Source organism: Kogia breviceps, chromosome 10 (assembly GCF_026419965.1).
Source record: "Kogia breviceps isolate mKogBre1 chromosome 10, mKogBre1 haplotype 1, whole genome shotgun sequence".
Classification (NCBI taxonomy): domain Eukaryota; kingdom Metazoa; phylum Chordata; class Mammalia; order Artiodactyla; family Physeteridae; genus Kogia; species Kogia breviceps.
The window spans coordinates 63,495,725-63,520,547 of NC_081319.1; the positions used below are offsets into that span (position 1 = coordinate 63,495,725).

The 24,823-nt window shown below is 39.3% G+C and overlaps 1 pseudogene; it reads left to right on the forward strand.

The window, feature by feature from the left end:
* Positions 1–1,128: 1,128 nt before the first annotated feature.
* The window catches only part of LOC131764165 (sentrin-specific protease 6-like), a 35,946-nt pseudogene continuing 12,251 nt past the window's right edge, over positions 1,129–24,823 (forward strand).

The window sequence follows — 24,823 nt, forward strand, 5'->3', positions numbered from 1 at the left end:
AGATTCACAGAAATAGAGTTTCTTTCTCTGCATGTTGTCATGTTGGGATACTATGTCCAGAACTGCTACCACCATCATGCTGAGTCTGGAAGCAAGATTTAACCACAGAGAAAGAGGAAACAGACAAATGACAAGGAGACAGAACCAAAGTAGTGACAGCTTTTACCTGGAGCTTGTCCAACCACTGGACTTCCTGTTCAGAGAGATAAGAATCCTGGTATTTTTAAAACCCAGTTGAATCCAGTTTAGTGATATTTCACCCTGATATATACATATGCTCATTTCAAACTACAACTATACCTATATATTTGATGGCACAGGTATAAACATTTATCATAAATCAAAATATCTTTGTGTGTGTGTTTGAAATTTCAAATGTTCTTTCTAACAATTCCACAAAGTAGCTATTTTACAGAAATTATCATCTTAATAAAAATATAAAGTAACGGACACCAAGACATGCCAGACATGACACATTTAGTGGCATTCTGCATTCATTCGTTTCTCTAGGCCACCTTGCCTGGGTCTAAGAGTGGCATGGTCGAGCAACCCAATTTACTGTTGTTCCATTCAAGAAAAACCAAGTGTATTCTCTGTGCCAGATATCAATCTAAGAATGGGTGATACACTTGAAAGAACCCTGATCTCATGAAACTGAGCTTTAATCTAAGACCTAAAGATAGGAAGGAGTTAGTTCAGAGAAGTGGAGGGGCTAAGTGGGAAGCATCTCAAGGAACAGGACTCTCAGGCAGAAAGGAGCTTGGGTTTCTCCAGGAGCAAAGAGGGGCAATCGTCAGAAGCATGGTGCTCGTGGGGATGAGGACATCCCACAAGACAAGGTGACATGGGCAGGAGTGTTAGGAAAAACCTGAAGCCATTAAATAACTTTAATGAGGTAAGGAGATAAGTGGGTCCCCATCATGTTGTACCTGTAGTGAAGAAAACAAGAGTCCATCGCGGCTGAAGCCTGAAATTAAGAGGAAAGTGCAATAGAAGCATCACTATGGTACATCAGGTTCCTGTCTCCTGCTTCCAAAATCTGTTGGCTTCACAGGATTCAGTCATTTTGTTCACTGGTGGTGATGACAATAACAGGACTAATAAAAGAAAACGTATCTCCTGAACTGGATGATTGGTAAGTTCTCCCACTGGGGAAGAACTGGAGAAGTAGAAGTAACACTAATTGAAGACAGCAGCAGAGGAGAGCATGGCAGCAGATTGAGGGTTAAACACCATCTGCTTACCAAGGAAAGTGAGAAGGGAATGGCCACCTGGATATTTCTATCACCAACATGCCTCTAAAGTGTCATAAAACATCTCAAGGAATTTTAGTCGGTCTTATATCTTTAAGCTGGAAGTTCCTTTGCAGATGTCATTCTGAACTGTGGGGTGTACCAATAGGAATACTCTTCCGGCTATTAATAGAGTCCATAATTTTTTTTGTTGAACTTTTTATCAAGGTACAGCTAGAAGAACCAGAAAATGATCCTGTAGATTTTCTTTAAATACCTCTGGTCTAACTAAATCCGAATGGTGTAATGTCTGAAAATTACCAGTAGTATTTCTACAGATGGTACCAGCAGTTTATCAAAGGCTGAGAATAAGCCTACAAAGAGTGAGGAGAGAGTTTGGAATAATTGTAAAGGCATAAATAAGTTCACAATTCTTGGAGAACAATATATTGTTTTAATTTTTCAAACTGGCCTTGATCTTCTGGCAAATACTGTAGTTGAAATAATTATTACTAATATTTATATCAGGAACAATGTTTCTAAATTTTCTTTTAAAATTCCCTTTAAAGACACCAATAGCAGATGTGTGGCCTGTGAAGGGAACATCAAAGGAAGGTGTGTGTGAAAAGAAAACAAAAATTTAAATGTGCCCTTTGAATCTAAAACATAACTTGGAAACAAACCAGAATCCCAGTGTTTTGATGAGGAAGAAACTGGAGAGAGCCTCACCATTTCCACTGGTCCTGGACAAAACCTGACAATATATCAAGCCCCGCAACCAAGGGAGGCTTCTGCTGTTAGTGAGGACCTGCACTGCTTCATCATTTTTTTTAAAAGGTGCAAGAATTTCCTAATGATATTATCATAGATTTTTCTTTGAAGTAATTTTCCACTAAGTTTTAGCAAGTCTTTAGCTTTCTTTCATATTGTATACACAGCTGAGCCTTGAACAAAGTGGGGATAGGGGTACCGACCCCCATGCCGTCAAAAATAACTTCTCAGTCTGCTCTGCGTATCACCAGTTCTGCGCTCGAGAATTCAACCACCATGGGTCGTGTGACACTGTAGTGCATAGATATTGAAAAAAATCCATGTATGGTTTTTCATTACCACCACTCTTTACTACTGTTGTTACTAACATCACCACATGGAAAAACTAAAATTGAGGCCAGTGCTATAACCTTAGTTTAACTCAGTAACCTAACTCTTTATGGAACTCAAGTCTCTATACGACTTCACTAAATCTTCAGTGTTCCCTTCACCCCTGCGTTCCTCCTCTTCAAGATGGCATCAAGTGAGGGGGGCGGCATCAAGGCATCAGAGGTTGGGAAAAGGGTTCTGAATCCACAGGTAATCTCTGCAGAGACCAGGTCTGTTCTTCTTGGACTATTCAGGTCAGTATTAAATCACTTTTATCTTTCTTTTTCTGGTGGGAGGGATGCCTGCTGGCTCTCAACACCAAAGTCCTTGAACTCACCCACTGGCCTCCAGTCATGCAGTGTTAGAGCACTGCCACCTTTGCATCCCCCAGTGCCCACTCTCCCCACACCTCCATGCCTCCCACAGGACATGCAGACACTTCCATAGCTCTTTAAGAAACAGCTCATTGAAATTGGTATATTGAACAAACCCAGTGTGATGAAAACACATTTTTTATCCACCTTTCTTTAAACATTTTTTAGATTAAGAAACTATTATTCACCTCCACTTGACTCTTTCACACTTATAAGAAATCTTTAAGTCCTAACAACTCACAGAACAGTCTAATTTGGTATATTAATCTGTTATATGTAATAATCAACTCTCAAAGCCTGACTATCTGGAATCTCACCTCCTTCCTCTGTGGGGGTCTGAGCTGGCCACTTGCAGTGGGGAAGGAGAGGCAGAATCCTCTCTCTGTTTCATCCTCCTCCTTTTCTTCTACCAGTTTAGTAAGTAAGGCTTAGAATTCTCCCAGAGTGGGTCCAGAAGGTTAAAGGATTAAGGTAAAGGACACAGATGGTGGCAGGCACCATGGTTATCTGGTCAGGGGGCCTTCTGGGCAAGACGTTTAACTTGGACACATTCTCACATGGGGTCTCCTGGGCTCCTTGGAGGTAGCCTTCACTGAGAACCACATGGACCACTGCCCTTCCTGCATCCATAACTTTTACAGCATTTCTCTCAATATGTACTCTTCTATTAAAAGACTCTCCATCTTCCCAACTCTGGGCAAGATCTCCTTCCCACATGGACCACCATGGACCCTCACATACCTCTGTCCACTAGGAGCATCACCCAGTCTTCACACTGTCCCTGTACCTGCTGTCACCTACAGGCAGGTTCTCTGCTGCCCAAAGGTAGGAAATGCATTTCAAACTCAGTGAGTAGTTCCACTGAAGCCACCTCCCAAACTCAGTGTGGAATGAAGGAGAAACACCCTCCCGCCCCCTATCCCCCCCACACACCCCTTTCCCCTTCTCAACAATCTCCCTGTGTCGACTTTCTCTGCCTTTTGTAGTCTTGGTCCCTAGATGAGAGGTGAGGGGTCAAATAGTGAGGTGTAAAATTTGGTATTTTCCATTTCTTTTATAAATTCAATATATGGTAGTCTAGTACCTCACTTTGGAATTTCACATAGCGTGAGTTGGATTTTACCTTCCTGTTACCTAACAGTTCTTCTCTGACTCATGCATCCCACAGCTGCTGTGTTGAGCTGACCACTGACAGGAAGGCTGGTTTTCCCTTATTCCTGCAGTCTCCCTAATACATCCGGAGAAACAGCCATGCACTTCAAAGACCCTGGGCTGCTTCTCACACTATCTGGTTGCTCCAAAGTAGCAGGTCCTCTGCATGGAAAGGTCAAGGGGGGAAAGAATTAGACACACCTGTTGACTGACTTTCTCATCTCCATTTGACCACCTGCCCTCCATCCACCAGGACCAGAAAGGGTAGGCTTTCGTTTAGTTCTCCTGGGAGCTCCATCTCCTCACACTCTCTTGTGAAGTCTGCCAGACTCTTGTCACCTGGGAACAAAGTCCTCTATTACATGTATTGATACTGTAATTGCCTGAAATTCTGCCCTTCTAAAAACATGAAGTTGATATTCTTTTTTCCCTTTCTAATTGCTAACTGGGAAATCTATAGACCACCTTTATATTTAAATCCAAATATGGCATATTATCAGAATAACATGGGGAGGGTTTAAAACTACTGATTCCTGCCCTCTTAACACCCCAGTACATGACGGAGTCAGAATTCCTGAGGGTGGGCTGGGGTCTTGTTCCCACCCAGTATGCTTGACAACCACTTTTTTTTTTGGCCTCTCACTGTTGTGGTCTCTCCCGTTGCGGAGCACAGGCTCCGGACGCTCAGGCTCAGCGGCCATGGCTCACGGGTCCAGCCGCTCCGCGGCATGTGGGATCTTCCTGGACAGGGGCACGAACCCGTGTCCCCTGCATCGGCAGGTGGACTCTCAACCACTGAGCCACTAGGGAATCCCAACCACTTTTTTTAACCATTAAAATAGAAAAGCCTCTACAGAGACTATAAACTACTCTACAGAGAAATCTTAGGTATATAAGAATCCTCTGTAAGACTTTTAATCTTAATTTCCTTCATACTCCCAGCAATTTCCAAAATATGAAGATTCATGGACATTTCTAAAGTTTTGCTACTGATCAATAGTCAATATAAGCCTATTAATTAAGCTTTCATTTCTGGAAAGTCAAACACATGCTCCTGTTGTAAAGTAGTTCACCCAGTAGTTTCATAGCAATAATTGATTTGGGGGGAAAACTTTTTGTTGCCTTACCTTCATCTGTGAGAAAGTCATAGAAAGTGCAAATAGATTTTGATACAAAATTTTGAAAATGCTGAAGGAACAAGAGCTGAATAGGACTTTGACCAGAAAAAAAAAAAAAAAAAAGACGTGACTCTCACTCTGCAAGAGAATTCAAAATCTGCTTGATGTCCAAGGGATATATAATATGTGAGAATGGAATATAGCCAACATTTTAATACCTGTAATACCTGACTTCTAGCTTAACAGGCTTCCCGGGGGGTGCAGTGGTTAAGAATCTGCCTGCCTAATGCAGAGAACATGGGTTCGAGGCCTGGTCAGGGAAGATCCCACATGCCACGGAGCAACTAAGCCTGCGAGCCACAACTACTGAGCCTGCATGCCACAACTGCTGTAGCCCACGTGCCTAGAGCCCGTGCTCCGTAACAAGAAAAGCCACCACAATGGGAAGCCCTCACACTGCAAAGAAGAGTAGCCCCTGCTCGCCACAGCTAGAGAAAGCCTGCACGGAGAAACAAAGACCCAACACAGCCAAAAATAAATAAATTAATTATTTTTTTAAAAAAATGCTAGCCTCTTTTGTACAAATAAACTTGAATAGTTCAGATACATCTCAAAAATTCTAAATCATAATCTAAAGATAGTTTTAAATCAATTGCTCCTGCAAATAACACAGAGGGTGGGTGATTTTGGTGTCTCTATAACATACAGCCACTGTTTCTATTATGTCTTATGGTTCAAAAATTAGAAGGCAAGAACAAAATACTTAGAGGAAAAGAGTGAGAAAATAGACTGTCTCATATTTATCCCTGGATTAGGGGAAGCCATTTCTATCTTTCTTAGAGTTAAACATATAATACCCTAAGATTTTAAGAAAATGCTTGAAAGAAATGAATCCTAACCTTATAGCTACATAGAACAGTGATTTCCAAATTTACATAAGAAATAAGTCTTCTGAGCAATCTAAAATCAAGGAGAAATAATCAGAAGTTTTTTTCAGTTGTTCTCTCTCAAAAATAACCTCCTTGGGCTTCCCTGGTGGCGCAGTGGTTGAGAATCCGCCTGCTGATGCAGGAGACACGGGTTCGTGCCCTGGTCCGGGAAGATCCCACATGCCGCGGAGCGACTGAGCCCGTGAGCCATGGCCGCTGGGCCTGCGCGTCCGGAGCCTGTGCTCCACAACGGGAGAGGCCACAACAGTGAGAGGCCCGCATTCAGAAAAAAAAAATAAATAAATAAAAAAAAAAAAATAACCTCCTTAATTTCTTTTATGCCCATTTTTCTTCAACCCATCTTCTAAGATCAGTTATGTTAGTAAATGTCTTAGAGCATTCGTGGCTGTATATTCATTAGGACCATTTTACTGCTCACAAGCTGGGTTCTGGACACATTATATCCACAAGAGATTCACAGCATTTCTCATAGATGTTACTATGTGTTAACGGGTTTACACTCTACCTCAGCAAATGCATATTTGAGTTAACTTATACTTTAAACAGATTAATTAGGACTTAGTTGCTGCACTTATCTTCCCTAAAAAGTTGTCCTTAGTGGAATTCATAGAGTAGCAGAGTTAAATGAGGTGAGTCTGAACAGTCATCAGGAGTCATAGCTACCTTATTGAGGACCTACTGGGATTTGACTATGATGCTCATCTTTGCTCTATGTTCATTATCATAAAATAAAATAAGACTCATCTTAAGTGGAAAGACAGCTTTTTAGGTTATCACTTCTATTACATTATCACAAGTAGTGATCTCCAAGATGGTGACTCCCTCACTCACTTCAGGAGGTACACAAGTCAATCCATAGGAGTTGAGAAGAAATACTAAAATTTCTATTTACTTTTTCATAAAAAAGAAAATTAAGTTTTACCAATTGTCTAACACCTAGTATTCAGATGAACACTGACACTCATCCACTCACGTATCAGAATGTCACCATTACATATAGAATATGGGGTATCTTGAGGGCAGAGAGTTGTCCCCCAATGTAGATGGGTTGAAAGTCATGCCTCACATGTTTGTTGGTTTGTAATGCAGCATATGAAGTAGACTTGAAGTGTGACTATTTAGATTTATGGATTTTTTTTCTAGTTTTAGCTAAATAACTCTTGTAACTTAGACAAGTAGTTTAAAAATACTCCTGCAGAGACAACAGATCAAATGGAGTACCAATAATGTAAACATGAGTGAACAATGAAAGGCAGAGCTGACAATTCTCCTCCTCCTTACATGAAATTTTCCTTATAAAGTGAGAACAATCATAATCTGGCCACCAAAAATAAATTGAGTTCATCAAAAAGATCATATGAAATGTGGGTATATACATTTACTAAGGTTAACTATTACCCTTGTCTTAGCTCTCTGTAGTGCCATAAGCTATTAACAAATGATACTATCATTGATTGGCAAGATATTTAAAATAATTTATTCTTCTTAGCTTACTTTTTAAATTTATTTCTTTGTGTGTTTTTTAATGCACATAATACATTAGTATAATGATAAATGTATTTAATATGTAAGCAAATAAATCTATATAAAAATATTTGAGGAGTGCACACTAAAAATATTTTACCAATGGATGCATTATTTAAATATTTTATAGATCTTTGACCTACAAAAATGGCAGAAAGTAGAGATATATTAGAAAATGTCAAGTAACCACAAATAAGGTATACATACTGTTGGGATGTTTTCTTATTTTCATGTTTATTCTTAATACAAGTGTGCTTGATGTTTTGGGAATACACACAAAGTAAAACATAATAATAAATCCCACACTGAAGATATGACTTAGAGCTTAAAAGTTCTAAATATCCCTTTTATCTTCCCTTCTTTAACACATTTCTTCACTGCCCAATTGAGATCGAATAAGGAATTGCTCTTGAGATCTAAGAAAAACAGCTACTTGAGTTGCAATATAGTTAGTTTCTCCTGTCTGTTTCTGGTTTAAAGGAAGCCAGAGTTATTTAATACCATATTAAAACAAGCCCTGAAGAACTAAGGAAGCATTAGCAGGAAAACACCTCTGGGCTAGTTTCACTGGCCATGCTTGAAATTTTGGCCCTGCCCATATTGTGGGAGGTGGGTAGGTGAAGGAGTTTTCACTAATATTAGCACCTCCAAGGAAGATTGAGCTAATGGTTGCTATCACCTGTGAGCAGAAGAAAGAAAATAACTTCACCTGTGTTTAAGTTAAACAAGATGATATGACAAAAAGACCAAACACTAACTCTAGAAATAGCAAAAAAAATTCCTTGTGATTATAATGAAATCCAAAAACGAGACACTTGTGAGACGCTTACCCCATCTCATCCTTTTATAGAGGTTCAAATATTCTGTGAGTTGAACTTTTCACTTTACTATGAGTTTCCCTAAGGATATATCTTTAGTAGAAATAATTTGATTGGGGGTTCACACTCAAAAACCTAAGAGAACTTCCTTTGCATATGAAAGCTATCTTTGCTTGTCTCCAATTTTAAAAGGTATTTTAAAAATGTTCCAGGGATCAGACTTTATGTGCAATGTGTCACGAGAGAGTGAATATTTATGATCAAACTGCTCTTCTAAAATGTATCATAAAATCACGTTTATAGTAATGTTCTTCAGACCATTAGCTACCATAATTCTCTAGTCCTTTTCTTAGCTGTTTTACTAATAGTGTACAGTCCTCATTACTACTAACTGTTACTTGTTAAATACAGGCTCATCCACCATAAGCCAGATTCTCCTTCGGTTGCCTGTTTTACAAGATATGTATAAATAGCCTCAAAACCCATCTGTCTGGGATTCTTGAGGGCCCTCCCTCCCAGAAATAGGGGGAAGGGGCTCAATGGCCTCTTCTGGACTTTTCCATTACTAGAATTTAGTAAGCCTCAAAACAGCCTGGAATTATCATCCATCTGGGGATATGTTTTTAATTAACTAATCTCTTGATAATGTGCTGTGCAGAAGAAAAAAAGGAAATTGACATTCAGAAGGAGTAGAGGAAGAGCAGAAGAGGAAAACCCAGAAAAGAGAAGTCCTTTCCTTCTTCCATTTACTACTCTGATGTCAGTTCACTTAGTAAAACTGACAGCCGTAGGTATGTTTTGCTTTCAGCCTCTGTCATGTGCTACCAGGAGTGATGGAGACACCTTCCAGAGGTCTCTGACCATCCTCGAGGACATCTTCCCACTTCCTCACTGCAGCCCAGAGGGGAAGGGGCGTGGTAGTTCACCTGAACCAGACTGCCTCTGTGATGAGAATTGACAGCAGGAGAACGAAGCCATTCTGCAGAGTACATGGTGAGTCATCAAAGAGAAGACAGCAGGAGCTTCAAGGACTCAGGGAACACCATCTGAAACAAAGTGACATTGATATCAACATCTAGGAAATGAGAGAGGCAGATAAACTTCTCAGGCAAGTAAAAAGAGATGGGATGGCTCAGTTTAAGCAAAAAGTGATTTGCTAATCACAAAGCAAAGAAAAGAACTTCATCAGCTCTCTCTCCTCATACACAGCAGGTAGGGCCATTACACAGAGAGAGCAGTGGGCAGGAAAGGAGATTGGCTCAAATGTGACTGTGCTCAGACCATGGGGGGCTTCTTCAGAACAAGAGCTCATCCCAAAGAAAAACTGGCAGCCAGTGCCACCTGCAGAAGACAGATATATTTTCTATGGGCACCAACTCTCCACAGCTGACAGGCTGATATATTCTGCTGAATAAATCGAAAAATGTTCAAGTGGCCTAAAAAAGGTAGTTTGAAGTAGAATGCACTGCAGGAATCCAACCAAGCTCAGAATGTCAGGAGCCTGTAGCAGCATCCACACTGGGAGAAAAAGCTCCTAAACTCTGAGTTAAGTGCAAATTAGAAAATATCATGGTGGGTTTTGTTTCTTTGTGTGAGTATGTTTGGGATTTTTTTTCCAGTGCTTGTATGTTATGATTTTTTGAAAGACTCAAACGTGCAAAGAGTTATTATCATATATGGAGAAAAGCAGGAAGAGAACATACTTTTCCTGTAACACACAGCAAGTGCATGACTTTCTCTTCGAGTTTTTTCTTCAGGTTTTGATCCCAACTGCAGCTGATTGTCCCTCTCCGGGCCCTGCCTCCTCTCTGAATCTCTCCCGAATGAATCCAGCCCTCACCGACCTCTCCTCTTTCAGCTGATGATTTTCTTATTGCTTGAATTCAATGTGGAGCTTAGTTAAATACTGTCTTGCCTTCTAATTGCTTCCTGTGGGTAAATTTCACCTTACAAACTAGACTACAAGACCCTTGAGAGCAGGGATTAGGCTCAACACACACTCTATTCCCCTCAGCCAGGCAGAAGATGCATGCAGAGCATTTGTTCCTGTCATCTGATTTGACAAGTGTCAGGGAGGCCTCCTTATGCCAACATATCTCCCTCCCCTGTGTTTATTTTCTTTATTTTTTAACATCTTTATTGGAATATAATTGCTTTACACTTGTGTGTTAGTTTCTGCTGTACAAAAAAGTGAATCAGCTGCATAAATACATATATCACCATATTCCCTCCCTCTTGCATCTCCCTCCCACCCTCCCTATCCCACCCTACTAGGTAGTCACAAAGCACAGAGCTGATCTCCCTGTGCTATGCAGCTGCTTCCCACTAGCTATCTATTTTACATTTGGTAGTGTATATATGTCAATGCTACTCTCTCACTTCATCCCAGCTTACCCTTCCCCCTCCCCATGGCCTCGAGTCCATTCCCTATGTCTGCATCTTTTTTCCTGTCCTGCCCCTAGGTTCTTCAGAACCATTTTTTTTTTTTTAGATTCCATATATATATGTGTTAGCATATGGTATTTGTTTTTCTCTTTCTGACTTACTTCACTCTGTATGACAGACTCTGTGTCCAACCACCTCACTACAAATAACTTAATTTCGTTTCTTTTATGGCTGAGTAATATTCCATTGTATATACGTGCCACATCTTCTTTATCTATTCATCTGTCAATGGACACTTAGTTACTTCCATGTCCTGGCTATTGTAAATAGTGCTGCAAAGAACATTCTGGTACATGTCTTTTTGAATTATGGTTTTCTCAGGGTATATGCCCAGTAGTGGGATTGCTGGGTCATATGGTAGTTCGATTTTTAGTTTTTTAAGGAACTTCCATACTGTTCTCCATAGTGGCTACATCAATTTACATTCCCACCAATAATGCAAGAGGGTTCCCTTTTCTCCACACCCTCTCCAGCATTTATTGTTTGTAGATTTTTTTGATGATGGCCATTCTGACCAGTGTGAGGTTAAACCTCATTGTGGTTTTGATTTACATTTCTCTAATGATTAGTGATGAACATCCTTTCATGTGTTGGTTGGCAATCTGTATATCTTCTTTGGAGAAATGTCTATTTAGGTCTTCCACCCATTTTTGGATTGGTTTGTTTGGTTTTTCTTGATATTGAGCTGTATGAGCTGCTTGTATATTTTGGAGATTAATCCTTTGACAGTTGCTTCATTTGCAAATATTTTTTCCCATTCTGAGGGTTGTCTTTTTGTCCTGTTTATGGTTTACTTTGCTGAGCAAAAGCTTTCAGGTTTCATTAGGTTGCATTTGTTTAATTTTGTTTTTATTTCCATTACTCTAGAATGTGGGTCAAAAAGGATCTTGCTGTGATTTATGTCATAGAGTGTTCTGCCTTTGTTTTCCTCTAAGAGTTTAATCCATTTTGAGTTTATATTTTTGTATGGTGTTAAGAAGTATTCTCATTTCATTCTTTCACATGGCTGTCCAGTTTTTCCAGCACCACTTACTGAAGAGGCTGTCTTTTCTCCATTTTATATTCTTACCTTCAAAGATGATACAAACAGATGGAGAGATATACCATGTCCTTGGACTGGAAGAATCAACATTGTGAAAATGACTATACAACCCAAAGTAATGTACAGATTCAATGCAATCCCTATCAAACTACCAATGGCATTTTTCACAGAACTAGAATAAAAAAAATTGCAATTTGTATGGAAACACAAAAGACCCCGAATAGCCAAAGCAATCTTGAGAAACAAAAATGGAGCTGGAGGAATCAGGCTCCCTAACTTCAGACTATACTACAAAGCTACAGTAATCAAGGCAGTGTGTTACTGGCACAAAAACAGAAATATAGATCAATGGAACAGGATAGAAAGCCCAGAGATAAACCCACACACATATGGTCACCTTATTGTTTATTTTCTTTAAATCAAAGAATTCATTCATCTGTGTTAAGAAATTGGCCCAGTCACAGTACTAACTTTTCCCAGGATGATTTATACATTAAGACATTCTGTAGTGATATGCCAAGGTCATACTTGGGATCCCAAAGACCTGGTTTGACTCTGGACTCCATCATTTCCTGATAATGTGACCTTGGCATGTTATTTATGTCAATGAAAATAAGCAATAAACAATCTATAAAAGTAATAGAAAAGAGTTTTATCTGAGCCAAACTGAGTACTATAGTCTGGAAGACAGCCTCTCAGATCACTCTGAGGAACTGCTCTGGAAAAGCATGGTTTTCAGCACAGTTTTATGTCTTGTCAGAACAAAGAACATCAAAAAAGTCAGGGATACAGTTCAGCAAGTACACAGCGAGTCAGTATGGCCCTGGCACCTGGGAAGGGTGTCTTGTTATCAAAGGAGGACCAACATTGGCATCCCAGGAAGGGAGGCATTTGATCTTTATTTTTAACATGGACATTCTTTACTTCTGGTCAAGGAACCCTTTTCTTCAATAATTAAAGCAGAGACTTCCCTGGTGACACAGTGGTTAAGAATCTGCCTGATAATGTAGGGGACATGGGTTCAAGCCCTGGTCCAGGAAGATCCCACATGCCATGGAGAAACTAAGCCCCTGCACCACCACTACTGAGCCTGCACTCTAGAGCCCACAAGCCACAACTACTGAGCCCATGTGCCACAACTACTGAAGCCCATGCACCTAGAGCCTGTGCTCTGCAACAAGAAGCCACTGCAATGAGAAGCTCACGCACCACAACAGAGTAGCCCCTGCTTGCCGTAACTAGAGAAAGCCAGCACACAGCAATGAAGACCCAACACAGCCAAAAATAAATAAATAGATAGATAGATAGACAGGTAAATAAATAAATAATAATTAAAGCAGATGTCCAATGTATTCTTGATAGGCCACAAACTGGCTGTTCTAGTTAGCAAAAAATTCAAGTTAACTCATGTATAACCCAGAATGACTTCCCCACATCTTAAAATGTGAACATTTCTTTTATCCTTTACATCTCCATGCAGTTTGCTTATCTATAAAATGGAGAAATAACATTCTACTCATAATTGTGTGATAACTGAGAGAAAATACATGTAATATTTAGCCCATAGTAAAGATTTAGTAAGCATTAGCTTTGTTAACAATAATAATAAAAGTAAGTACTGAAAGAAAAACTGTGAAAGGTCTGAGATATGATCCTACTTGCAAGCTGACAGGTGAGCCTGTGGTAGTTTCATAGATGCTAGCAGATGCCAGGAGACCACTGAATTGGAGGCAATGGACCTTGCTACTTAAAGGACAGCAGACAGCCTGAGCTTTCCACTTACATCAGTTCTAGTCACTCCCCAATTTCCTGTAGGCTTGGGTTATAATCAAGAAACTCGGGGGAGATTTTGATTGACATATATACAGTAATATGTATAAAACAGATAACTAATAAGAACCTGCTATATAAAAATAAATTAAATTTTAAAAGAGAAAAAGAAACTCGGAGCCTAGGAAATCCAAATCTTTTATAAGCTGCAAGCAAGCCTACCTGACTTTGTACTGGAGGGAAACATTGTCCTCATCATTCTCAGCAGTGATCAGGCCTGCCCTCTGCTCCAGAGTGGGCAACCCTACCTTCCAAGGCTGTCTGCTGTACAAATATTCTTTACAGAAATAGTCCAGGAAGAAGGCTGTCAGCACTGCTGCTCTCAATGTGTGCAGGAGACAGCAACCCATGGGGAACTGCCTCCCAGTGAAACCTAACTGATGTTAGCAAGGACCTTACCATCTGTGGGAAAAGATGGAGAAGTGAATTTAAATTAGAAGGATAGGGAAATAAGTACTATTCAAAAAAACCATTGCATATAATAAATGCTTACAATATACAAAACACCATATAGCTGTAAAGAAGAGTGAAGCCATGTGTTTACTGACATGGAAAATGTTTATGAAACTGTTTGTAGAAGATAGTAGGTCTAAAAAATAAGTATAATATACTCTCACTAATATTTACAGGTAAATCATTTACATGGGATATTGTAAGTAGTAAATGTTTTATTATATAAAATATTAAAATTATAATGTAATATTTATAAATATTGTCCTGGAATGATATAAAGTTGGTCATGCCCTTGACTTAAGAGCTGTTCATAGGAAGTTATCTAAAAAAGATGAGGAATCCAGCCAGGCTTCCTAGAGGAGATAAATGATGGAGTAGAATTTTGATTAGATGCAAAAAGTAAGAAGAGAATTCAGAAAAGACAGACATGAACACTAAACTTGGAATAGCATGATATATTCATAAAATGTTATAAAGTATCCAGAAACCTGCCCGTGGTTTGATGTGACAGGCATAAAAGATAAATGTGAAAAAATAGTAGAAGGTGGGGCTAAAAAGTTAGACGTGGGTCAGATAAAAATAGCAGCCAATTATGTGCAGTAAAGATCAGGAGGTCAACAGACCTTTCCTCTTTCAGTTCTGCTAGGAGCAGTGTCCAGGTTCAGTGCCATGTGTGTGCTGATGCTTGCTGAAAAGGTGTCTGAACTGAGAGTCTGCCCAGCCCTGAGCCACATTCCTGTATCCAACTGGTACAGGACACCTCCACTCGGACCAGCCCTGGCACATGAGACCTGTCACTGAAGTTCGAAATGACACACAGCATCCCTTCTTCCCCCACATCCCTACCCTCTTTGTATGTTACTGTCTCGGGACTGGCACTGCCACTCTCTGTATCCCAAACCAAAACCCAGGAGTCCTTGAAGAATTCTTCCTCCAATATCCTCAACCCCCTACAGTACAGTCAGACATCTCACCTCTATATCCATAACGACTATCTTAGCTCAGCTTCTGGTCATGCTGCTCTGGATGCTTGCAGTAGCCTCCGTCGATGTCCCTCGTCTATCTGTCACACTGCCACCACTAATATGATTTTGTCTCTCTCTTAAAAAATCCTTTATGGTTCACCAACACCTACAAGGTAAAGTTCACCTTCTTTCTCGTGGCATATGTGCTCTTTTGTAATCTTGCCATTCTACTCTCCAGCCGCACCCTGGCTGCCACCCTTCAAGCCTCCACAGTCCTGGCATCCATTCCAAACCAGGGCAGCTCCTCGGAATATACTGTGTTCTTCCATTCCTTCTTGCCTCCTCACAGGCTACAGCTTCTGCCCAGAAAGTCCTCTCTCTTCCTTAGCCGTCTGGGAAGCTATTCTTCACCTTCCAAGACCCAGATGAAGCACTAATCCCTCAGGAAGCCTCCCCTGGGCATTTAAGGCTTCTCCCTGTGTGAGCACCTCCTGCGGGATGAAACTCAGCCCAGATATGTTAGAAATACAGCGACTGACACTCTGCTTTAATTGTTTGTATCTCTCTTTGATATAAATCTTCACTAGCTTGTGCAACCATGGAAGGCAGGGGCAATATCTTATTCTTCAATTTTTTAGTGCTCACCACATAATGGACACTTTATAAATGTTGGGTAAATGACTAGCTGGCTGAATAAATGGATAGATGGATGGCTTTGAGTTATTTGCTTGCATTAACATGACTCAAACTGTTAAATTTTCCAACAGGAGAGACCATCTAAAAGGAAACACATTTTCTTAATCCTAGTTCATTTTGTGCTTTAATCTCTTCTTTTTAAACACACACACACACACACACACACACACACACACACACACACACACCCTCCCTCACACACAAAATTGCCTTAAAGGAAAAATCTTATTATAGGAAATATGTTAAGCATTCACCGAAGCCATTAATCGATAAAGATTTAAAGAGCATTGAGCTAATAATAGTTCCGTTTATTGAGTGTTTACTATGATCCTATGTGCCTTGTATTACACACAAAATCTTCTGACTCAGTATTATTCCCATCTTACAGGTGAGCACGTAAGGACACATGACTCGGAGAAGGTCAAACTGGGGTCTGAAACCCTGAATCCTTGACCTGAAAGAAATGCTTTTATCCACTGCTAGAATCAAATCATCAAAATTTACAGCGGGCAAAACACCAATATGGAACATGAATTTTTCTTTAATAATTATGGGAACAGTATCAGCATTTTCTTAGACATGTTAAAGATAGGATTTACCCAAGAGCTCCACCATGAGTACAGCAGGAAAGCACCAGCAGACTGGTCAATATGAAAATTCATTTTCATACTACACAGTTTACACTGTCCCAGTTTTTTTTTAAGACAAGTTTGACAACAGTAATCTGTAATTATTTCTGCAATGAATATGAATAAGACAGCAATGTTTCTGTTTCAGGCCATGTTCTTTAAATTGTTTTCAAGCAATCCAAAAACCCTCATAGCAGGTTAGAGAATGACTTCTCAGTAAATATTGTCATAACTGTTTCTAGTTTTAGTAAATAATTTCATTTTTTAAAAATTTCCAAAACAGTTCACATATTTTAAATTTTTGAATTTTATTTTATTTTTTTTTATACAGCAGGTTCTTATTAGTCATCCATTTTATACACATCAGTGTATACATGTCAATCCCAATCTTACAATTTGTCACACCACCACCCCCAACCCCTGCCGCCTTCCCCCCTTGGTGTCCATATGTTTGTTCGCCACATCTGTGTCTCAATTTCTGTCCTGCAAACCAGTTCATCTGTACCATTTTTCTAGGTTCCACATATATGCGTTAATATATAATATTTGTTTGTATCTTTCTGACTTACTTCACTCTATATGACAGTCTCTAGATCCATCCACGTCTCAACAAATGACCCAATTTCGTTCCTTTTTATGGCTGAGTAATATTCCATTGTATATATGTTTCACATCGTCTTTATCCAGTCATCTGTCGCTGGGCATTTAGGTTGCTTCCATAACCTGGTTATTGTAAATAGTGTTGCAATGAACACTGGGGTGCTTGTGACTTTTTGAATTATGGTTTTCTCTGGGTATATGCCCAGTAGTGGGATTCCTGGGTGATATGGTAATTCTATTTTTAGTTTTTTAAGGAACCACCGTACTGTTCTCCAAGTGACTCTATCAATTTACATTCCTACCAACAGTGCAACAGGGTTCCCTTTTCTCTACACCCTCTCCAGCATTTATTGTTTGTAGATTTTCTGATGATGCCAATTCTAACTGGTGTGAGGTGATACCTCATTGTAGTTTTGATTTGCATTCCTCTAATAATTAGTGATGTTGAGCAGATTTTCATGTGCTTCTTGGCCATCTGTATGTCTTCTTTGGAGAAATGTCTATTTAGGTCTTCTGCCCATTTTTGGATTGGGTTGTTTATTTTTTTGATATTGAGCTACATGAGCTGTTTATATATTTTGGAGATCAACTCTTTGTCCGTTGATTCATTTGCAAATATTTTCGCCCATTCTGAGGGTTGTCTTTTCGTTTTGTTTATAGTTTCCTTTGCGGTGCAAAAGATTTTAAGTTTCACTAGGTTCCATTTGTTTAATTTTGTTTTTATTTCCATTACTCTAGGAGGTGGATCAAAAAAGATCTTGCTGTGATTTATGTCAAAGACTGTTCTTCCTATGTTTTCCTCTAAGAGTTTTATAGTGTCTGGTCTTATATTTAGCTATGTAATCCATTTTGAGTTTATTTTTGTGTATGAAGTTAAGGAGTGTTCTAATTTCATTCTTTTACATGTAGCTGTGCAGTTTTCCCAACACCATTTACGGAAGAGACTGTCTTTTCTCAATTGTATATCCTTGCCTCCTTTGTCATAGACTAGTTGACCATAGGTGCGTGGATTTATCTCTGGGCTTTCTATCTTGTTCTGTTGATCTATATTTCTGTTTTTGTGCCAGTACCATATTGTCTTGATGACTGTAGCTTTGTAGTATAGTCTGAAGTCAGGGAGTCTGATTCCTCCATCTCCATTTTTTTCCCTCAAGACTGCATTGGCTATTCGGGATCTTTTCTGCCTCCATACAAATTTTAAGATATTTTGTTCTAGTTCTGTAAAAAATGCCATTGATAATTTGATAGGGATTGCATTGAATCTGTAGATTGCTTTGGGTAGTATAGTCATTTTCACAATATTGATTCTTCCATTCCAAGAACTGGTATATCTCTCCATCTGTTGGTATCATCTTTAATTTCTTTCATCAGTGACCTATAGTTTTCTGCATTCAGGTCTTTTATCTCCCTAGGTAGGTTTATTCCTAGATATTTTATTTTTTGTTAGGGTGGTAAATGGGAGTGTTTCCTTAATTTCTCTTTCAGATTTTTCATTATTAATATGTAGGAATGGAAGAGATTTCTCTGCATTAATTTTGTATCCTGCAACTTTACCAAATTCATTGATTAGCTCTAGTAGTTTTCTGGTGGCATCTTTAGGATTCTCTGTGTATAGTATCATGTCATCTGCAAACCGTGACAGTTTTTCTTCTTCTTTTCCAATTTGTATTCCTTTTATTTCTTTTTCTTCTCTGATTGCCATGGCCTGGACTTCCAAAACTATGTTGAATAATAGTGGTGAGAGTGGACATCCTTGTCATGTTCCTGATCTTAGAGGAAATGCTTTCAGTTTTTCACCATTGAGAATGATGTTTGCTGTGGGTTTGTCATATAAGGACTTTACTATGTTGAGGTAGGTTCCCTCTAAGCCCACTTTCTGGAGAGTTTTTATCATAAATCAGTGTTGAATTTTGTCAAAAGCTTTTTCTGCATCTATTGAGATGATCATATGGTTTTTCTTCTTCAGTTGTTAATATGGTGTATCACATTGATTGATTTGCATATATTGAAGAATCCTTGCATCCCTGGGATAAATCCCACTGATCATGGTGGACGATCCTTATAATATGTTGTTGGATTCTGTTTGCTAGTATTTTTGTTGAGGGTGTTTGCATCTATATTCATCAGTGATACTGGTCTGTAATTTTCTTTTTTTGTAGTAACTTTGTCTGGTTTTGGTATCAGGATAATGGTGGCCTCATAGGTTTGGGAATGTTCCTTCCTCTGCAATTTTTTGGAACAGTTTGAGAAGGATGGGTGTTAGCTCTTCTCTAAATGTTTGATAAAGTTCACCTGTGAAGCCATCTGGTCCTGGACTTTTGTTTGTTGGAAGATTTTAAATCACAATTTCAATTTCATTACTTGTGATTGGTCTGTTCATATTTTCTATTTCTTCCTGGTTCAGTTTTGGAAGGTTATACCTTTCTAAGAATTAGTCTGTTCCTTCCAGGTTGTCCATTTTGTTGGCATAGAGTTGATTGTACTAGTATCTTAGGATGCTTTGTATTTCTGCAGTGTCAGTTGTAACTTCTCCTTTTTCATTTCTAATTTTATTTGTTTGAGTCCTCTCCCTCTTTTTCTTGATGAGTCTGGCTAATGCTTTATCAATTTTGTTTATCTTCTCAAAGAACCACCTTTTAGTTTTATTTATATTTGCTATTGTGTTCTTTGCTTCTATTTCATTTATTTCTACTCTCATCTTTATGATTTCTTTCCTTCTGCTAACTTTGGGTTTTGTCTGTTCTTCTTTCTCTTGTTCCTTTAGGTGTAAGGTTAGATTGTTCATTTGAGATTTTTCTTGTTCTTGAGGTAGGCTTGTATAGTTATAAACTTCCCTCTTAAAACTGCTTTTGCTGCATCCCATAGGTTTTGGATTGTTGTGTTTTCATTGTTATTTGTCTCTAGGTATTTTTTTATTTCCTCTTTGATTTCTTTAGTGATCTCTTGGTTATTTAGTAATGTATTGTTTAGCCTCCATGTGTTTATGTTTTTTACATTTTTTCCCCTGTAATTCATTTCTAATGTCATAGTGTTGTGGTCAGAAAAGATGCTTGATATGATTTCAATTTTCTTAAATTTACTGAGGCTTGATTTGTGACTCAAGATATGATCTATCCTGGAGAATGTTCCATGCACACTTGAGAAGAAAGTGTAATCTGCTGGTTTTGGATGGAATGTCCTACAAATATCAGTTAAATCTGCTTGGTCTATTGTGTCATTTAAAGCTTGTATTTCCTTATTAATGTTGTTGGGAGGATATGTCCATTGTGTAAGTGACGTGTTAAAGTCCCCCACTATTATTGTGTTACTGTCAATTTCCTATTTTATAGCTGTTAGCAGTTGACTTATATATTGAGGTGCTCCTATGTTGGGTGCATATATATTTATAATTGTTACATCTTCTTCTTGAATTGATCCCTTCATCATTATGTAGTGTCCTCCCTTGTCTCTTGCAACATTCTTTATTTTAAAGTCTATTTTATCTGATATGAGTATTGCTACTCCAGGTTTCTTTTGATTTCCATTTGCATGGAATATCTTTTTCCATCCCCTCACTTTCAGTCTCTATGTGTCCCTAGGTCTGAAGTCGGTCTTTTGTAGACAGTATATATATGGGTCTTGTTTTTGTATCCATTCAGCAAGCCTGTGTCTTTCGGTTGGAGCATTTAATCCATTCACGTTTAAGGTAATTATTAATATGTATGTTCCTGTTACCATTTTCTTAATTGTTTTGGGTTTGTTTTTGTAGGTCCTTTTCTTCTCTTGTGTTTCCCATTTAGAGAAGTTCCTTTAACATTTGTTGTAGAGCTGCTTTGATGGTGCTGAATTCTCTTAGCTTTTGCTTGCCTGTAAAGCTTTTGACTTCTCCATGGAATCTGAATGAGATCCTTGCCGGGTACAGTAATATTGGTTGTAGGTTCTTCCCTTTCATCACTTTACATATATCATGCCACTCTCTTCTGGCTTATAGAGTTTCTGCTGAGAAATCAGCTGTTAACCTTTTGGGAGTTCCCTTGTATGTTATTTGCCATTTTTCCCTTGCTGCTTTCAATAATATTGCTTTGTCTTTAATTTTTGCCAATTTGATTACTATGTGTCTCTGCGTGTTTCTCCTTGTGTTTATCCTGTATGGGACTCTCTGCACTTCCTGGACTTGGGTGGTAATTTCCTTCCCCATGTTAGGGAAGTTTTTGACTATAATCCCTTCAAATATTTTCTTGGGTCCTTTCTCTCTCTCTCTTTTCTCCTTCTGGGACCCCTATAATGCGAGTGTTGGTGCATTTAATGTTGTCCCAGAGGTCTCTTAGGCTGTGTCCATGTTTTTTCATTCTTTTTTCTTTATTCTGTTCTGCAGCAGTGAATTCCACCATTCTGTCTTCCAGGTCACTTATCCGTTCTTCTGCCTCAGTTATTCTATTGATTCCTTCTAGTGTAATTTTCATTTCAGTTATTGTATTGCTCATCTCTGTTTGTTCTTTAATTCTTCTAGGTCTTTGCTAAACATGTCTTGCAACTTCTTGATCTTTGCCTCCATTCTCTTTCTGAGGTCCTGGATCATCTTCACTATCATTATTCAGAATTATTTCTCTAGAAGGTTGCCTATCTCCACTTCATTTAGTTGTTTTTCTGGGGTTTTATCTTGTTCCTTCATCTGGTACATAGCCCTCTGCCTTTTCCTCTTGTCTATCTTTCTCTGAATGTGGTTTTTGTTTCACAGGCTGCAGGATTGTAGTTCTTCTTGCTTCTGCTGTCTGCTCTCTGGTGGATGAAGCTATCTAAGAGGATTGTTCAAGTTTCCTGATGGGAGGGACTGGTGGTGGGTAGAGCAGCTCCACTACCAATATTTTATCTTCAACTAAATCAAATTACACTTCTTGGCGAATGTTCCCAGGTGTGGAACTTGCTAACAGAGGCTGATCATTGGGAGAACTCTGACCAGCCAGTATGTGGATTCCATCTCGAGATCCCAGAGGCTTGCACCTTGAGATAATCTGGTAGTGTTGGAGGGTGTCCTGCAGAGGTTGGGGCTAGCTGTGGCTCACTGTGGGGACAAGGACACTGGCAGCAAAAGTTCTGGGAAGTACTCCTTGACATGAGCCCTCCCAGAGTCTGCCATTAGCCCCACCAAAGAGCCCAGGAAATAATTTCTTTTCTGTTATTTTTCCCTAATGAGAATGAAGACTACAAATAAATTGGAGCTTGCCTACGCTGTGGAGAACGTTTTGTATAGAATTAGTTTGCTCAGCATTGTCTCACATGACTGCTTAGAATACAGTATTGAGGAGTTCTAGAAGCTCAGAATAAGAAGGAACACATGCACCTTTCCTCTAAGGACACTGTGGTCAGCAGCCTTAAGGTGGCCCCCTGTGACCCCTGCCTCCTGGTGGTCACACCCTCGTGTGCTCCCCTCCACCCTCAGGGTTGGTCTGTGCGACCCACTGAGGACAAAACTCATGACCTGTGGCTTACAAAGTTTGCTCATAAAAGACACTTTGATTCTTCTTCGTGTCACTCACTCTGGGGGAACTAACTTCCATGACAGAAGGCTAGTCAGTGGCTGCTCAGGAAGCCCTGTGGAAAGGTCCATATGGGGAGGAACTGAGGCTTCCATCAACAACCAAGTGCAGGAGCCCCCGTGGGCGGGATGCTCCAGCCCCAGCTGACTCCCACAGGACGGCTGCCCTTCTTGATACCTTGACTGCAACCACAGGAGAGACTCTGAGCCAGAGTCATCCACCTTAGCTGCTCCCAAATCCTGATTCTAAGAATCTGTGAGAAAAGGAATGTTTGTTACTTCCAGCCCCTAAATTGGAGGGAGTTGTCTCACAACAATAGATGTGTGATAAAGACAGTACCCTGAGGCCACACACAACACTTTTGCTGGAATTTCATGGTCCAAAAGTGTAGCTTCCTAACCACAATCCCTACCTTTTGCTATAGTAGCAAAAGTAGTCTTTATTCTACGTGGTCTTGCATCCTGTTTAAAACCAGGACTCTTGTTACTAGGGGATGGGGGAAAGGTGGACAGACACTAGGAGATAAACAGCGATCTCTGGGAGTTCTGACACTACAGACCCCAGTGAAGCTCACCTCCCAGTATTCACAGCATGTAAATTACGCTCTGCCACGTGACTCGCCATGGCCAACGGGGTATCAGCAAGTATGACGGAGGCAAAGGCCCTCACTCCGGGTGTTCCCCTCCCTCCCCTACCTCCTAAGGGGCCGGGCTCCACTCTGCAGGGGGTCTCCCCAATGCCACCCGGGCGGCTGTGTGATGGATCCAGGTGCAGCAAAAGATCACCAAGGAACCCCAAGAAAGATTCATTGTGTTGTTTAAAGTCATCAAATGTGGTCATGTTCTGTTACACAGAAGAGATTACTGAAACCCTACCTTACCATGTACAAAATAATAATAAAAATAAATAACCTGCAAACTCACTGCAAACTATACAGTATTGTCTAAAATAAAGTTATTCCTCGTGCTGTCATACAATAGAGTAACTGCTATCCTTGATTTCAATCAGATAAGGCAATTGACTTACACAAATGAATCACACAGTTAAGGGTTCTTACAGTAGAAAGGTCCGTCTTAGAGATCATGAAAATTAGCTTTTCCTATAATAAATCAAATGCTTGGTTTGCCTCTAAAACAACATTTCTTAAACTGTGGCATGAGATCCATGGGTTGACGTCAGGGGCCACATAAAACAGATGCCATATTTTTAAATTTAATTTCTTCTAGATGCTTTGAAACATGATTTTGTGATGAATATTCCATTTATAACAAATTAAGTTATTAAAGCCTTGTTGACTTTAGATAATACAGAAGAGCAGTACACTCTCTGTTCTGTACATGGTCAGTTAACTTACACCCATCATTATTTCCTTGCTAAGATATACAGAATAATTTTCCTTTGAAAAGAATTACTGAGACCCTAAACTGTCATTATATTTATGGACACACAATTTTTACAAATTTGTTTTAAAGAGTTTAGATATAAAATGTCGAAGAAAATAAAGTATGATAAAATGTCTATATTTTCAGATTTTACTTCTATACCTGAAGATAAATTAAAAATAAAAGTCTCAGTGCTTTAGGTGTTAAAAGTTTTTTCCCAATAAAAATATGAAGCCAAAAAAATTTAAAGCAATACCTTATGTGTATCCCTGGTACATCAGACAATGTGAATCTTTGTGAAAAGAAAACTAGATTTGGAAAGACTGTGATTTTACTAACTCTTGGATTTGCGGATTTGCCCCAGTACAAAAATCTTCTCTGGAAGCATTTGAAAAGAAACCACACATGACTGAAAAGATCTTAGTGAACTCATGAGTTCTGTTTTGTGACTTGAAGCAGAAATACAATCATGAAGTGGTGTTCTTGTCAAACCACATCCCTGGCTCCATGAAGCAGGTCATGAATTACATGCCATTTACCTCCATCTGAATGAGACCACACAAGCTCTTAGTGGAGCCAAAAATCTCAGTTTCTTACATTAATACACGGTGATTTGATGAGGTTCTTTGAGGTACTATAAAGGTTATCTTCAAAATAGCAAAATATTTCTTTATCAATAAAATACGTGACTTGAAAAAAATCACAATAATCTTTCAGAGGTGCTGAGCCACAAATCTCAGTGTCTTTTGTTAAAGAAAGCAGATCACAGGTCCACATATTGCTGGGCTGCATTCCTTCCAAGATCACCAAACCTGGTTTCAAAGATTCTGCCAACACCCCTAGAAAGGTCCACAGGTGTGTCTCTGAGAATCATTAATTTGCCAGAGTCAAGGCCTCTGCCACACAGAAGCTCACTGGTGCTCAAGAGGATGTGGTATAAAGGAGCCAACAGAACTG